The sequence below is a fragment of the Leopardus geoffroyi genome, chromosome A2, assembly GCF_018350155.1.
Source record: "Leopardus geoffroyi isolate Oge1 chromosome A2, O.geoffroyi_Oge1_pat1.0, whole genome shotgun sequence".
Taxonomy (NCBI): Eukaryota; Metazoa; Chordata; class Mammalia; order Carnivora; family Felidae; genus Leopardus; species Leopardus geoffroyi.
Window position 1 is genome coordinate 36,686,230 of NC_059331.1, and position 17,634 is coordinate 36,703,863.

Here is a 17,634-nt window from a genome sequence, read left to right on the forward strand (position 1 = left end):
GCTGGGCAGGCCTGGCATTTATCCCAAATTCATGATCAACACATGCAAGATGACCTCCCTTAGGCCTTCCTCTAGGTGCCTGGGAACAATTCTAGGTCAAGTAAGGATTCACAAGACCCAGACTAAGCCCTCAAAAGTCCTCTCACTGTTAATTATGTACACAATCATACTATACCCTCCATAAATGGTGGCCCTAGGCCTGCCTCTACACATATTGACTGGTTCTAACATCCACGTAGCAGCTGCTGTCAGCACTCTTTCCCTTCTCCTTACTGCTTCCGGACTTACTTCTCCTTACTGCTATATTGCCCTGCTCCCAACCACCACACCTGCATTTATTTCTTTGCCAGGGCTTCCTCGAGCTGATGGTCCTACTTTGCCAAGCACGGGATACAAGGGAAGCCTGTAGGAATTATCACTCTTCCTCCCAGAAGCAGCCCTCAAATGGTGACTCTCAGGAGCTGGTGTATAAACACCCCAGCTCCCTCACCCGTTGGATGAGACCACTGCACTGGGCTGCACTATGCTGCATGTAGGGACTGTGCTGGTTTCCAAGTTTCCACAGTGGGATGGAGCTCTCCTAGCCCACGGTGGCAGTTGGATTGATAACACACTTTCTGTGGGCCTTCTGTTCCTCGTCTCATTTCCTGACTTTGCTGCTGCTGTTTCTTGCACTTCCCAAATACACTGCTTGCAGTCTACCTCAGGATATGCTTCTGGACGGACGCAAGGAAGGCCAACACTGTGAGAGGTAAGTTACAACAGGCTGGCACAGGCTGTGGAGTCAGCCGGACCCAGGTTTGGATTCTGGCTTCATCACTGACTAGCTGAGTGATGCTGGGAAAACTACTGGACATGCGAGTGCCTCCATTTCCTCATCTGTAACATGGGGCTAATTATACCAACCTTGCAGGACTGTAAAACTTTGAATAAAGCAGTTCCTCTAACATCCCTAGCATTGGTGATAGTACGTTACTGGCACTTAAGAGTCAGCTTCTGTTCTTTCTCAGGTCCGTGTTATGAATGAGGACAATGAGGCTCAGGAAAGGTTTCCTAACTTGTGTGAGATTATAAATGGAGTTAAATGATGGATCTTGGGTTCAAACACAAATATATTTTTGGTTACAAATCTACTTATAACTTTCCCATTGAGTCTTATATATCTACGCCAGGGTCTAAATTTCCTCATTTGATGCCCCAAATCTTGCTAAATTTCAAATGCCCAGGTCTTCCTTCCACGCTGTGCTATGCAGACAACACATCTGGCTTCTGATTCTCAGAGATTCCCACATTCTAGTGCCATTCACACCCTTTGCTATTTATGTCCTCTGTCTGGGGGCATGGCTCTCCCTCCCTCATCCAGCTGTGACACTCTTCTACTTTGGGCATAAAGCTTTTTACAAGTTCACTTCTGATTAAAACAGTGTGACTAAAAATAGATAAACACCCAGTGGAAGAAAGATGATGGGTAACTTAAGGCAGAGCAAATGTCCAGGAAGTGTTTTACCCTCAAACACAAGTGAGGTACCTTCTCCATTTTCCCTATTTACCTTTGAGGAGAGCACTCAGAGCCTCAAATGCGGGGGCAATGCTGCTGAGCCCCTGCTTGAATGACAGAGTGGAGGCCCTGAAAGGGAAGAGGTACTGAACATTTCCAAATTCACTCCTTTAACTAACAGTGTTGTGTTACCCCACAGCCAGCTAAGTCCACACAGTGGCAAAGCAGAGGCACAGACAAAAAGGAAAACTGAAGTCATGCTGTTAAACTTACCCAGATTTTTATAATTAGAAATCTAGAAAGGAGTTATTTTCTTTCAGCATGCATTTAAATTCGGGGTCATTTTAAAAATATGATTTCATTGGGGCACCTGGGTGGCTCAGTCAGTTAAGCATCAGACTTTGGCTCAGGTCATGATCTCACTGTTCGCAAATTCAAGTCCCACTTCGGGCTCTGTGCTGACAGTGTGCAGCCTCCTCAGGATTCTCTGTCTCACTCTCTCTCTCTGTGTTCCTCCCCTCTCTCTCTCTCTCTCTCAAAATAAAAAAATAAACTTAACATATATACATATATATTTTATTTAAATGTATATATATATATATACTCATAAGCATACATACACACACACAGACACATACACACACACACACACACACACAGGACATAAACTTTCAGGGGTTGGACTTTGAAAGGTCCTAGGTGTGACCTGTATCTACAGTAGATGACCAGCTTAGTCTGGTTTGCCTGGGATTTCCCCAGATTTAGTCCATCCCAGGAGAGTTCTCAGCCCTGAGGCAACCAGGTTGGTTGGTCACCTATTAGAAAACAAGCTTGATTCTCAAATCTCCTTTTTTTTTTGCACATCTCCTCAGGCAGTTTAAATCAATCCACCAATCACATTGCAGGGGTTCTGACTGCTTCTTGCAGAATACCCCATTAAATCGTCCCCACTTTAAGAATCCATAAGGATCTTCTATTGAAGAAATCAGAAATTCAGACACCTATGGGGCAAGACTTCAGTGAATGAAAAAGGCCATTTGCACAAAAGCTTTCCATCTATTCTTTACTTACACAAGGAATATACTCCCATTCTTCTGGACACTTACAGCCCATTCAGTCCTTAACCTTCCCTCTTTCGATAGTCATGGGATGGACAACTATTTCTCTACGGAAGAAAACTGCCCAAGCATGATGAAAAACAAGGGCAATTCTCATTTGGCCTCAGTGGTAAGGCCACGGTTTTCTTACTCTGACTTCCTCCTGAAGCTGGCCTTGCACAAGGATTCAACTGCAACTAAGGTATTTCTCTGAGAGGTCATCCCAGAGACCACCAGTGGGAGAGTGGGGAAATAAGAAAAGCAATGAAACGCCATAAAAAGGGGAGTGTCCCATTAAGTCAACTATTGCTATGGGTGACTGGAGATGAACCCTATGGCAAAACTCTCGAAATAGGTGTAGAATAACACCTCAGTTGTCTCACCAGATGGGCAAGGGAGCTCAGGTGTCTGTGCACTGAACCCATCGTCATTGGAAAGATGGGCATCAAATCCCTGGCACTCACCCCCAGTCAGAGAGAGTCCTCAGCAAGATGAATGCAGGTGCTGGCAGCTGGAGGTCAGGCTGGCCTGCACTGAAATGGAAGGGCAAGTCTATGGGCTGGGTACCAGTGACACCTGCTGCAGTAATCAACGATGGAACCCATGGGCCGCCATCACTCAGCACTAGCCAACTGTTGCCAGGAGGGAATGCAGCCAGTATTGTTAGAGCTTCTGAATTTTTAAAAGAAACCTGGAATCCAAAGGTTTTTTTTTTTTTTTTTGCAGAATCTGCTGATTCGTAATTGCCGATGATTAATTCAAATATTTTTTAAAATGCTCTAGGGGCTAACTAAGCTCTCTATAGGCAGAATTCAACCTGCGAGCAAACAATTCACAGGCACTAACCCAGGTGAAGCCCCTTATTCTACAGATGGGGAAAGCAGCGCCCTAGACGGAACTGATGTAAAGACCAGACTGCTACACCCAGTTCCCCGTAACTGCCAGCCAAGGAGCCCAGGTTTTCTCCTGACCCACTGTGCTGCCTTCACTAGCAAACTTCCCTCCTCCCTCCACACGTCCATCCTCAACTGGCCGCAGCCTGATCGCTGCCCTCCACTGCACTCAGAGCAAACGAAGTCTTGTTCTTTCCCTCAACTCATTACAATACTTAGTATCACTAGAGAGAAATCAGATTCCTTGTGATTCTTAACTTCACAGAAAGTTACACAGTGCTTATTTCTAGGTACTTTATATATAATTCTCTTGATTCTCAAAGCAACCCTATGATGTAAGGACCATTATTTTCCTAATCTTAAAAGAAAACCATGGCACAGAGAGATTAAGATGTTTGCCTGCATTCGAATAGTTAGTGGCAGAGCGAGGAGACAAATTCCAGGCAGTTAGCTCCAGAGTCCATGGGCCTAACCACCACTCATTCTATACTCACTGTCTCTGAACTACCTACCTAGTTAGGCGTTTAAAATATCCTGATTGGGAGGCGCCTGGGTGTCTCAGTCATTAAGTGTCTGACTCTTTTTTTTTTTTTTTTTTTTTTTTAAATTTTTTTTTTTCAACGTTTATTTATTTTGGGGACAGAGAGAGACACAGCATGAACGGGGGAGGGGCAGAGACAGAGGGAGACACAGAATCGGAAACAGGCTCCAGGCTCTGAGCCATCAGCCCAGAGCCCAACGCGGGGCTCGAACTCACGGACCGCGAGATCGTGACCTGGCTGAAGTCGGACGCTTAACCGACTGCGCCACCCAGGCGCCCCAAGTGTCTGACTCTTGATCTCAGCTCAGGTCACGATCTCACAGTTCGTGAGTTTCAGCCCTGCGTCGGGCTCTGCACTGTTGGGATTCTCTGTCTCCCTCTCTGTCTGCCCTTCCCTGCTCATGCTCTCTCTTTCAAAATAAATGAAAAAAACTTTTAAAAATTATTTACATAAAATAATAAAAATAAAAATTAAAAATAAATAAAATATCCTGACTGGTGGTCCTTTCCCCCATTATAATAGGAGTTAGCAAACTACTAGACCCATCAGCCAACTCCTGCCTATTGCTTGTTTTTCTAAATAAAGTTTTACTGGGATTTAGCTTCCCCCATTATTTTATGTATTGTCTGTGACAATTCTTGCCCTAGAAAGACAGAGTTAAGTAAGTGAACACAGACCATATGGCCTGCAAAGCCTAATACATTTAGTCCCTGGCCCTTCACAGAAAGTTTGCTGACCCCTGCATTCTGGACTCGCCAAGCATTCCTGATGGCAGGTTTCTTGATTATGTTGCTTAATCATAATGCAGAAAATCCTCTAATCCCCCCAAAGCCTTAGCATACACAGTGGTGAATTCACAGGTTAGAGTTCCAGAAACTGCAACTGTGCAGAATATATCTGGGAATCTAGGAATCAGCAAAAGTACCCTCAGAACCCCATTTAAGGAAAAAGATACCCATAAAAGAGGTAGACACCTAACCTTGCATACTTAGCGAAAGTCTCTAAAGCAAGGGGACAGACACAAATACCCAAACTGAGGCAGAGAGGAGAAAGAGAGCAAGAGGGAACTCTCATAAGAGCTATCAACAAGCATGCCTCATGGAGAGACAGGGGTTCAAATCCCAGCCCTACTGCTTACTACTACTTTCTTAAACTTCAATTTTCTCACCTGTAAAACAGGAAGAATAATCTCATTTCTTGGGGGTTAGGCAGATTAGCCAAGACTATAATGTGCATGAAGTTCCTAGCACCCCACGTGGGGTTTGCTGACTACTCGGAGAAACCGTGTGATGAGGACTACCAGTTACTGTTAGAGAATAAAAATCGGTGATTATTTATACAGAGGCACTCAGCTCCACAATTCAGCTGTCAAAGAGTAACAGGATGATGGCAAGGAACAAAACGCGGTGTTTGTCATGAGGAGCCCAAATCCGGGAACCATCTACCCACATTTATATACTCCGTGTAAAAAAAGTAAAAAAGCATGTGCCATGTTTTCATCAAAAATAGTTCGAGCAAAAAAATAATGTGGGTAGGCAGAGGTAAGCTGTAATCACCTGGAAAAAATCACTTTAGTGAAACAGATTATTTATTCCTTGACAACTCCAGATAAATGAAACTGTATAAGAAGTGAGAAGAAGAAAGTTTGCCTTGTATACTCTGAAAGAGGACACAGTTGCACAGCCCCCCTTATCATTATAGTGAAAGTATTCACCGAATAGTATGAACACTTGTCGACAATCTATCAACTTTTAAATAGCCTTTATCTTTATCATTTTCAAATCTTTTCACTGAGGTCTAAAAAAAGACTAGCGATAGTTTTCTGGTATGCTTTTTCCAGGTGTAATTAAGCCTTCGTGCTACAAAGTACAAGAACCACTCGTGATCCAAACAGCTCAAAGCAGCTGAATCGCTGCAAAAAATGATTTCTTACTCTTCATTTGTTTGAATCAAACTTTGGCCTTGAGAAAACGGGACACTCCCCTTTTTGTAGGGAGTGACAATTCAGCTGGATTGAGAACAGGAAGGTATATAACACACTTTTTTTTTTCACTTCAAAATGCATTGAATTAATTTAGCACAGTTGGAGCAAATTACCATGCTATGTCCTCAATTTACATCTTATGGCCCCACTGGGCTGAGCCTCTACCTTGTTCCCAGTCTAGGGGCACATGGTATTCATTACTTGATCAGGATCTTGCATTTCAACTTGTCCATTTAAATGGATGCAATTAGTTCATTTGTGATGGCCTCAAATACCCTTATCTTTCCCAGCTTCTCAAAAAAGCTACGCTACCCTAATGTTTTGATCTTTGCCTCAATACTGAAAGGTTACTTGATGACAAGTTATGCCAAATATTATTTTTACTGCACAGCAAATAATCTTACTGAATTGTTCCACCAACACACTGCTGATAAGGAAGCCCTTTGTAAATGCACTTATTTTAAACACATTTATCTGGGACTTAAAAACAATTAAAAAAATGAGAATAATACAACAGGGGCAGATAAGGCACACGGGGCACACGTTTGATGGCTCGTAGCGTAAAGGGTTAGGATGGAAGCAACCTCAAGTGTCACCAGCCACTTGACAAACTCAGAGAGCTAATTAACACAGATCAGGTCAGTTGGCGGCTGAGATGAGATTAGAACTGGCCTTCCTGTTTCTCAACCCCCTTTACTCCCCAGCTCCTCCTTCATCTGGCATAACTGTACCATGTATTAAACCTGGATGAGCCAGGACCAGGGTGGCTCTGTGAGCTTTGCGCCTCCCTTTCGGGTTGTGTATGGTCCTCCCGCTCTTTTACAATGACCGTATTGATGGGATGGGGTCGGTCAGGTCCAACGAGGGAAGCCTGGAAACCATCCTCAGGCTGCGTCCATTGTCGGGTCCCCTACCGACGCTGTTGGCTGTTATAAGCACCAGCTGGAAGATGGATGCTGGTATTCCAGAAAGACCTTTTGAATCAGGCGGGGCTGTGACTGGCCCCACGCTGTGGCGGAGGCATAATTATTTCCAATAACTGTCTATCTAGGCTAGTCGGTGATTTCCAAAGGAAAGTGCCTCCTTGTTGTAACAAAACAGCCAGTGTTTATTTGGGTGGAGGAATGCATTTTTGAACTTATTTCTAATTTATGGTCACAATGCCAAAAGCTCTGGTCTGTTAATAACTTATCTAGCAAGGCAGCAAGAAAAATAAACTTGTATAAATAACAATGAAGGATACACCACCTGACAATGTTGGATGTTTGCTGAGGATCTGTTTCAGGGGCAATACTCTCATTTGAAGCACAATGGGCCATATGAAGCTCCTGGGAGGTATGCTCTCAGGAGAGAAAGCTAGACCTCTCAGGCTGAAACTGTCAGGGATCACAAAGAGCAGAGTCTCTTGCAGGATTGTGTCAAACAGCCCAGACTCTGTTCCAAGTTCAAATTCTGGGTCTGTCACTTACCAGCTGGGTGCATTTTGAACAAGTCACACAGCCCCTCCAGGCCTTGGTTTCTTCCTCTGTAAAGTGCGGGGCACTGTGGGTCACTGTGGAGACGGGTGCCACACACTGTACAAAAAGCACATGGCAAATGCCTGGCACTTCTGGAGACTCAAGAAAAGGGGGATATTATTTCTAGGCAGGGGCCTATTCTTTGAAGAAACTGGTTATTCTCTCTTTTTTGTTTTTAATGTTTATTTATTTTGGAGAGACACAATAAGAGAGAGATCGTGAGCAGGGGAGGTGCAGAGAGAGAGAGACACACACACACACACACAGAATCTGAAGCAGGCTCCAGGTTCTGAGCTGTCTGCACAGAGCCCAAAGTGGGGCTTGAACTCACCAACCACAAGATCATGACCTGAAGAGAAGTCAGCGACTTAACCGACAGCCACTCAGACGTCGTCCCCAGGCAGGTTATTCTAACTGAACGTTCCAGACTAATTCTGTGTTGATCCCATTATTGTGGAAATCTCCACTTTGCATATAGAGGCATTTTCTAGAGTCTTCCTTATTATTCGCACCCTTCCTCCTGCTTGGCAAGCCTGTCTTGGAACTCTCCACTTGCTGCCACACATCTTTCAGGCCGAAGGGAAACATCCCCCTCCTCCCCTCCTGCCATCCTGCTGCAGCGGCTCTGGGCAGACCTGCACCTGTACTTGAACCTCTCCCTTCCCGCCAAGCTTTCTCTGCAGACCTCCCTGGCCCACTCACATCCTCTCTCCCCAACTAGATTAAGCTCCTGGGAGGCAGGGGATTACCTTACCCATCTCTGACCCTACCACAACACCCAGCACATGTCCACGAACCTTCTAGGTTCTCTGATCCCTTGCTAGGCACAGTATGGTCCCCAGATGAGCATCAGAAGCATCACCTGAGAGCTCGTCAGACTCTCGGGCTCCCACCCAATATCTATTGAATCAGAATCTGATCCCCAAGGGATTCAAGAGCACCATGCTGGAGACACATTCTCTAGTCTTCCCAGACTAGACTTCCATCATTCCCAGACTTCCATCATTGGCAGATTCCCTTTGGGGGTGTGGCCATTTTTCAGCACCACCCACACTCTGTTACTGACAAATATTTTTAAATTATTTTACATTGACATTATGTAAATGTCATATCCTAAGCCTTATCCTAAGCGGTAATATGCAGTCTGTCAATAGTTTATTCAGCAAGGCGGAAAGAAATACATTCTTTAAGAAGTGTTGAAGGTCTAAGTGGAAAAAAAATATGTTGGTGCACATTAAAATAAACAAGCAACCATCAAAGTAAAATAATTCTCCATCTATCATCTAAAATTAACTCAAACACCACCAGGGGTACACCTAGCCCACTTCGGCAAACACAGCCCTGGGCTATTTTGTAGCTGAATTAGAAGACATCTCCACAATTCCAGACCCTGTGTCCCCGGTCTGGGTCTGCTCCCACCCACCATAGTTGCCTTGTGAGGTAGATGCATTTGTCTGCAAAACACAGACGGTTTTGGAAGATGGTGGGAGGCAAAAAACCTGGGTTCTGGCCCTGCACCATCTCTTAATAACTTGCCAAATCACATCTCTCTTTGGGACTCATTTTTGTGGGTTAGCTGATCTCAAGTTTCCCTTTCAGATCTCACAAAAGGACGTAATACCTGAGAGCAGAGGCTCTGCAGTCAGAACGACTTCGGGTTGAAATTAAGTCTCCATGATTTGCTCATTTCACCAAGTCTCCATTTTCCTCATCTATAAAATGGGAGTGATAAACATACATAACACCTATATCAGAGGATTTTTGCAAGCATAAAGAAAAGGATGGCTGAAAAATGCTTCGACTGAAATCTAGCACATAGTGTCCAATAAAAAAATATAGCTATTAATGTTTTTTCTTGGCCTCCAAAATAATAATAGCTAATATTTATGGGGTATTTAATATGTAGCAGGCACTGTATGAGGCACTTTACACTGTCATTTTATCCTCACAATAACCCAATGAGGTAGGAACTCCTACTCTCCCCATTTTATAGATGAGAGAAGTGAGGCACAAAAAAGGGTAAGCCACTTGCTCCAAGTCCTGCACTCCATAGGTGGTGCAACTGGATTTGAGGGCAGGTCATCTGACTCGAGAGCCAGGGTCCCTAACCCAAACTCATTCTGTCCTTCTGTAAAATACTGGTCAACACATAGACTTTGTCAGTTCAACAAATATGATGGGATCCTGGCAAAGCGATTCCCAGCACAGGTGAATGCTTAGGGAATGTGAGCTGGTCTGGTTACCATTAGCTCTTCTCTACTATTATTTATTGAGCCTTCACATCTGAACAGGACCCTAATAGGCATCGGGATGTCCATCCTATCCTGCAGTTATGGTAAGCATCTCTTTATTTTTCTAAAGTTTTTTTTATTCTTAAGTATAACATACATTAAAAAATGAACAAAATGGAACTACACAACTCACGATAATCTCCACGTAAACAGCCACGTATCCATCACTCAGAAGCTCCTAGACACTTTCTCTCCCTCCTCCTCAAATATAACTAGTATACCAGGCTTTCTCATCCTCAACACTATATACATTCTGGGTTCTGGGGGTTGTCCTGTACATTGTGGGATGTTTAGCAGCCTCCCTGGCTTCCACATGCTAGATGCCTATAGCACCTTCCCCAAATGGCAACAATAAATGGCAGCAATTTCTCTAGACATTGACAAGGGTCCCTTTGGGGGCAAAATCATTCTGGGTTAAGAATCACTACACTATCATGACCTTTCTGGTAACCACATTCTTGCTTTCCTTTTTACTTTAACCACCCAAGCATCCATCCTTAAATGTTACATTTAATCTTGCCTGGTGAAAGGAATTCTTTATCTATTAAAAAGACCTCTAATCACGGTCCCCTAAAATAGTCTATGTGAGGTGACCATATAATTTATCATCCAAACTGGAGGCGGAGGCATTAACCAGGACTGACCTGGGCAAGCCAGCATGATCCGTCCCCTACTTCGAGGGAACCTCTGCTGTGAGTGCACATTATCTCCGCAGCCGCACACAATTAGGGCCCCCTTACCCACTGGATAATTGTACACGAAGTGGCAGAGGATAATTAAAAGCAGCACATCCCCAAGGGCAGAGTAACATAGACCCAGATAAATATCTCAAGGCTGACGAGCTGTGGAGCAGAAAACTCACTGGCCTTGGCCCTCAAGGAGGTGTATTCTTCAGACAATTTGCTGAAAGACACCACTTCAACAACTACTTTCACCACATTAGTGCAGCCAAGTGATTAAAATAAACGCCGCCTTCCAAGATTCGCACATAAACGCAAGAAGGGTCAAGACCACCCCTTGTAAGAGGTTTAGGGTCTGTAGTGGATTTTTAGTCAATATATCTGCCTTTTTTTTCCCTCAGTGCCATTGTGAAGCAGAGCAACCACTATCAATTTGACCTGTTCTGCATTGTGATCTCCTAAGTCCTGATATTGACTAGGTTAAAAGTGACAGCTAAGGCTTTCCTTGCATACATGAGAAGTCATATTGATAACCTATGTGCTTCAGTATAATTCAGTTCAGCCTCCATTCTTTCGGGCATCACAGACAACAGAAATCACCTTTCACTGAGTCAGACACTTGTACGTTTCAACAAATGTGTATTTGATTTCCTCAGCATCCATTTCCCCTTTATCCAGCAACTGTATTTATCTGGAGGTCCAGCCCTCTGCCACCCACAGTCCATGTGGTCTGGGTGAGATTCCACCACAAGGCAAAGACCTCAACCTCTGCAGAAGTCATTTGGCACAGGGCTTCCCTCCAAACCATGCCAATCAGGCCAGTCAGAACTAGTTTTGAGGCTTTTTGTTCAACACCTGGGCAAAGGAGGTCTATCCTTTTTTGTTGGACTTGAACCGAAAATCGTGTAAACTAGCAACTGCTATAGTCAGCTAGTCACCCAACAGGGACCCTATACCCAGAGGAAAAAAGAGGAAGACAGAGCTGAAGACCCAAAGAAAGAAATCAGATTCTGAAGTCATTGTTTAGCCCTGAGCAAGATGCACTTGGGGCCAGTTCTAAGTATGTATCTTTCAGTAACTTGAACCTGTGTATATGAAAAAAATCTACATATATCTGTATAGATATGTATCTCTTAATTCCAGTTGAATTGGGTGTTTGTCACTTATTATGAAAATACACCCTGTGGCAGTAGCTTTCCACTTTTTAGACAGCAACTCATGGTAAGAATTACATTTTATACTGCAATCCAGAATGTGCATGCAGCCCCAGTTACAGAACTGACTCAAAGTTTCATGAAACTACAGAATACTTACTAACATATGATGATGCTGATATTTTCTGTCCTGTTATACTTTGAAAAAAAAAATACTGGTTGCAGCCCACTAAATCGATTTCATGACCTTCATTTTAATGTTTATTTATTTTGGAGAGAGACAGAGCTAGCGGGGGAAGGGGTGGAGAGAGAGGGAGACAGAGAATCCAAAGCAGGCTCTGTGCTACCCACACAAAGCCCGATGCGGGGTTTGAACTCATGAACCGTGAGATCATGACCTGAACTGAAACCAAGAGCTCAACCGCCTGAGCCACCCAGGCGGCCCTCATGATCTTCATTTTAGAAAACACTGCCTTGTGCGATTAGCTTAAAAAAGGATCGTACCAGAAAAAAATGAGATAAGAAACATCATGATAATTTTGGTCAATCAGATCATTGAGGAAAATAGGATTTGGCCCCTAAATCAAGCATCTAGCAATAGAAAACTGCTACCTTACCATTTCTGACTACCCAGGGCACATGTTTACCAGAAGAGGAAAGAGAAATCTTAATGACCCAGAAATAAATAAATTACTTTTAAAAAAAGCATCTTCTAAAACAAAATAAAAATCATACCTAAAAAGAGAGAGATGAGAGATACATTGAGAAAAAAAGAGAGAGAGAGACACCTAAGTCTTAACTGGTGAGCTCAGTTATATGATTTATTTATCTATAGGCTGAAGATAGCAAGTCCAGTGAGCCTCAGCAGTTACTGAGTATGTAAAAATAATGTGTTCATGATAAGATCAGATCTCTGGGGCAGATGTAGAGGGAGGCAGGGAGATAGGAAGAGAGAGGGAGGAAGGGAAAGAGATGGAGAGAGAGAGAGAGAGAGGGAGGTCACTTGCAGTGCAAGCCTCAACCCTTCACTTATGTGTGTACTGTGTGTAAAATAACTATGAAGAGTTCCTGAAATTTTAGACAATCACTGCAGGCTGTGTAAGACGGTATTTTTTTTAACTGTTTTCCATGTACCTTATTTGTATTGTCAGTTAGCCAAAACTTCCTTTTTGTCTGCTCAAAGCAATGCAGAATCTTGATTAAATCTGTGAAATCAAATGGAGAACAAGGATTCTCATGCTGGCTAGAAACAGTCCAGTGACGACAGTAAACAATACTGAGAAAACTTTAGCTGCTTTTACACTCTGGAGTGGCTGTAGCTTTAACTCCCCCGAAATTATTCTAGATTATTAGGCTCAAGCACAACTGTCTGCCTGTTTGAGAAGTCAAGAACTGTCCTGCCACTAAGAGGAAAATTTACTCATCTCCAAGCAGGGTGAGGTTTAAGGCAATCATCTGCATAACCCAGGAGAAGCGACTTCTGAGATTTTCCCAGCAATAATGAAACTCAAACCTCACTAAAATGGCATTTCAGGTAGATTTCTTCATTTTCCCTCATTATATTTTTCAAATACATTCCACCTGCATTACTGAATTTAAGCAACCAAAGTGTCTGATTAATATTTGCAGATGTCATAAAGAAGTGATTAACCTCTCCTGGGCAATAAGTCCTTGGAATTGCCTGAATTCTTCTGGCCCTCTTTAAAGAAATGTAAGCACTGTTCAAACGTGTGTGTGTGCGTGTGTGTGTGTGTGTGTGTGTGTGTGTGTGTGGTTGTGCTTTACTTGTTATTACAAAATTCTCAGATATATAAAAAAGAAAAAAGCATCATAGACTTATCAATATAACCATCACCTAGTTTGTGACATTTAATTTATTTTTTTTTCAACGTTTATTTATTTTTGGGACAGAGAGAGACACAGCATGAACGGGGGAGGGGCAGAGACAGAGGGAGACACAGAATCGGAAACAGGCTCCAGGCTCTGAGCCATCAGCCCAGAGCCCGACGCAGGGCTCGAACTCACTGACCGCAAGATCGTGACCTGGCTGAAGTCGGACGCTTAACCGACTGCGCCACCCAGGCGCCCCTGTGACATTTAATTTAGAGACCAAAATATATACTGAGTATTTACTTTAGGTCAGTCACCATCATGTTATGTAATCTAATAAAAAATATGTGAGGGACTTATTGTTATTACTATTATTTTCTTCGTCATCATTAATGCCATTACAGCACATCCCCTTTAGAGGCATTGTCATGGTTAAGAGCCCGGCATCTGGAATCAGATGTCTTGTAAACTCCAAATTACCAGTGTGACTTACAGCAAGCTACTTAACCTCCCTCTGCGCTCAGCTAACCACTCCATGGACTATTTATAATGCCCAAAACGTGCCCACTGGGATGCCCGACACACAATAAGCTGTCAACCACCATCCTTAACAGCATGAGTATGGCACATGAAAGTGCCGCCTGAGGAGGTTAAGTAAGGTGAAGCTGCTTTTCTTCTCCTCCAGATATTTGATTTGGAAGCTCCACAGATGCATTCTCTTGAGGACGGGAGGCAGCATGTCAGGGATTGCGTTAAAACCTTGCACACATCCTCCAAATTGGTTGGTCAATTTCTGGGGCAAACACTAGCTAACCTCTGTGGATCCACCAGCTTTCCGGAAAGCCTGCTGCTGTCAGCACTCCGCAGTCTTTCTTCTGAAGGGGCCACCTTCCAGACGCAGCCGTCTGGGCACCGGCAAGCAGACCAAGTTGGTTTGCAAAAGTTCAGAGGAGTTGGCTCTGGTATGTTTACAAGTCCTAGCAGATCGCAGGAATGTTCGGGATAATTATTACCCCACCCAGGAGCGCCCAGCCCAACCCTCTCACATCTGGAAGGAAGCGTCCACACAAAGGAGAGCGCGAGAGACCTCCTCCTGCGGCTGCTTTCTCAGGCTCGGGGAAGATTTCAGACCAGCTCTCACCCCTTTTGTCAACAACACCAACCACTGCTCAGTAGTTTCTTTCAGAGCATAGGGCATTCAATGCAAAGGAAGAGTTTACCTTCCAGTCCAAACCGACTGGCATTTCCCAAAAACATCATCTTTGTCCCCTCCCCCGACACGCGCGCGCGCGTACACACACACACACACACACACACACACACACACACACACACACACACACACACGAGAAGGTGAAAGGTGAAATACTCCAGAAAATTGATAGAGGGCGATCCACACGCACACCACACGGCCTTTCCAACAGAGAAGCGGCTAGGATCAGACACGCCTAGTTAAAAGGGACAGACAAACCAAACCCCAAGTATCCTCTCCTAACGCCAGTCCTTTCCCTGCCTTTTGAAAGTATCTGGGATTCATCAGCGTTTCTCCCACTTCCCACGAACGCGCAACAACCAAAGCACATGGTCCCTGGCGGCGCGTTTACAAACCCCACCAGCGCCAACGCCTCGAAACCGCCAAACTTCCTGTCCCCACACCACCAAAGCGCTCAAAGCGCCGCGCCAAGTGCCCCGGAGCCTCCAGCGGAGGCAGCCGGAGCCCAGGAGCCGTGGGCGGGGTTTCCTGCCCGCGCGAGCGCCGGAGCCCCGCACCTCCGCTGGGGGTCCCCGGACGCGCGCTGCGCCCGAGGCGCACGCTCAGCGCCCGAGGTGGCCGCAGCTCGCAGTCGCATACCCCCCCACCCCCCCACCCCCCCACCCCCCCCCGCAGCAAGCTGGGCACCCCTGGCAGTCGTCCCCCTACCTGCTCTGCTGCCTCCTCGCTCTGGGGCTGCCAACCGCTACTTTATTGTCTCGGTGGCTCACCGCGCGGGACCTGGCGACCGGCTCGGAGCCAGCCGTGCAAGCAACTCCGCCCTGCGCAGCGCCTTCCCGGGCGCCTGCCTTCCTCTTCCTTCTCGTCTCGGCCCAAGCTCCTGCTCAGCACGTGAGCCGCGCGGCCCGACTCCCGGGCTCGCTGGACAGCCGGCGCCCGCCGCATCCCCGGCCCGGGGCCGCTCTTCGCCCCCGCCGCCGCTCGCCGCGCGTCCTCGCTTTGATCCACACTTAACAGCTGTGCCCCGGCCGCCTGCCTCGCGTCCTCCCGTCCTTCCGTCCTGCCCGCCCGCCCTCGCTGTCAGCCCCGGCTCCGGGCTCCTCTCTCCCCAGCTGCCCCCTCCCGCCGCCTCTCCGGGGGCTGGGGCGGCCGCTGCCAATGAGACTCGGCTGATGCGCTGTTCCGGCCCAGTCATTGTATCGGGAGGGGAGGAAGGGGAGGGGAGCGGGAGGAAGGGAGGAGGCGCCCTCGGCCCCCGCCGCGCGGCTGCGGGCTGGGCTCGCCTTCCCTGACAGAGAAAAGGCGCTGGTGCCAAGGGGCGCGGAGCGGCTGGCGCTGCCGAAAGTGGGGGAAAGGGAGGGGGCGCGAGCCCGCGCCTCTCCATCTCTGGCTCTGAGTCAGAAAAGCGCGGGGAGGGACTCTGTTCGCCTCCCAGGCTTCAAACATCCCAAGCCCTCGCTGACCTTAGAATAAAGGGGATGAGGCATGGGCGGCCGCGGGAGGCTGGGATCTAATCTGGAACGGGAGTGGGTCTGGCTAAGGACTTCATCTGAGATTCCCGCGAACCTGGTGGCTTTTCTTGAAAGAGAGAAAAGGAGGAAGGAGGGGAGGAGGGAAGAAGGAAGGAAAATGGGAGAGAGGGAAGTAAGAGAGAGTAAGAAGGAAGGAAAAGGGGGGGGGGGTAGAGTGAAAAAGAGAATAAAAGCCTACTCCGTGCCTGGCATTTTCCCTCCAGAACGGTCCTGATTCAGGAGAGTTTTATTCTGCTCTACTCCTGCAGAAACTCCAGAGGTTAACTCAAAATAGCTGCTAAGTGACGACAAAGATTACAGCTTGATCTGATACCGAGTGTGATGTGGCAAACGAGAGAAGGGTGGAGGAGGAAGGGAGGGCCATTCAGGAAGGATCTGCTATTGGGATTGTCACAGCATCTCCAAATGAGTTGAGGAGTAGCGCACCGCAGGGGAGATGCACTGCCGGCACTGAGAAAAAATAGTTCCCAAACACCCTTGCATGTGCGTCCTATTGCCGGACCACTTCTCTATATGCTATGAATTCATTTTTAAAGCTAAATCTATTTTTTTTAATAATTGTCTTGAGACTACACAATCATATCATACCTCTGCACTTTGCTGAAAGTTTGGTTGATACATCAATGTCAGTATATGAAAGAGATCAGTTCCCTAACCCTGGTTTTGGCATTTTTCCTCCTCCTCTTTCTTCTTTTATTTTTTAAAAATTTTTAAATGTTTATTGCACATATGAGCAGGGGAGGGGCAGAGAGAGAGGGAGACACAGAATCCGAAGCAGGCTCTGAACTGTCAACACAGAGCCCGATGTGGAGGGGAGGGGGGGGCTCCAACCCACCAAACCCATCAGCTCCTAGATCAAACTGAGCTGAGGTCAGAGGCTTCACTGACTGAGCCACCCAGGTGTCCCCATCCTCTTCTTTCTCCTCCTCCTCCTCCTCCTCCTCCTCCTCCTCCTCCTCCTCCTCCTTCTTCTGCTTCTGCTTCTCCTCTTCCTCCTCCTCCTCCTCTTCCTCCTCTTCCTTCTCCTCCTCCTCCTTCTTCTGCTTCTGCTTCTCCTCTTCCTCCTCCTCCTCCTCCTCCTCCTCCTCCTCTTCCTTCTCCTCCTCCTTCACCTCTTCCTCCTCCTCCTCCTCTTCCTCCTCCTCCTCTTCCTTCTCCTCCTCCTCCTCTTCTCCTCCTCCTCCTCTTCCTCCTCCTCCTCCTCCTCTTCCTCCTCCTCCTCCTCCTCCTTCTCCTTCTCCTTTTCCTTTTCCTTCTTCTTCTGACAGATCACCAGCCTACAAAAGAAGGACAGGGTTGGGGAGGGAAGGCTCACTTGTTTTCCCAGGCCCTGGCATAGCTGCTATGGACATGAAGTGCAAAGCAAGAACTGAATAGTAAAGGCTTGAGATGGAGTGGTGTAT

At 46.3% G+C, this 17,634-nt stretch overlaps 1 protein-coding gene across 3 annotated transcripts in view; it reads right to left on the reverse strand.

Moving 5' to 3' along the window:
• FRMD4B (FERM domain containing 4B) overlaps nucleotides 1–15,859 on the reverse strand; it is a 324,897-nt gene extending 309,038 nt beyond the window's left edge. Inside the window, exon 1 of one of the 3 annotated variants that reach the window (XM_045493504.1) lies at nucleotides 15,408–15,859. The gene's annotated coding sequence lies outside the window, so the exon portion shown is untranslated. Of the gene's footprint in view, nucleotides 1–14,300; nucleotides 14,438–15,407 lie in introns of those variants that run through there. The other 2 variants (XM_045493497.1, XM_045493503.1) reach the window with 2 other exon arrangements.
• Nucleotides 15,860–17,634: the final 1,775 nt, after the last annotated feature.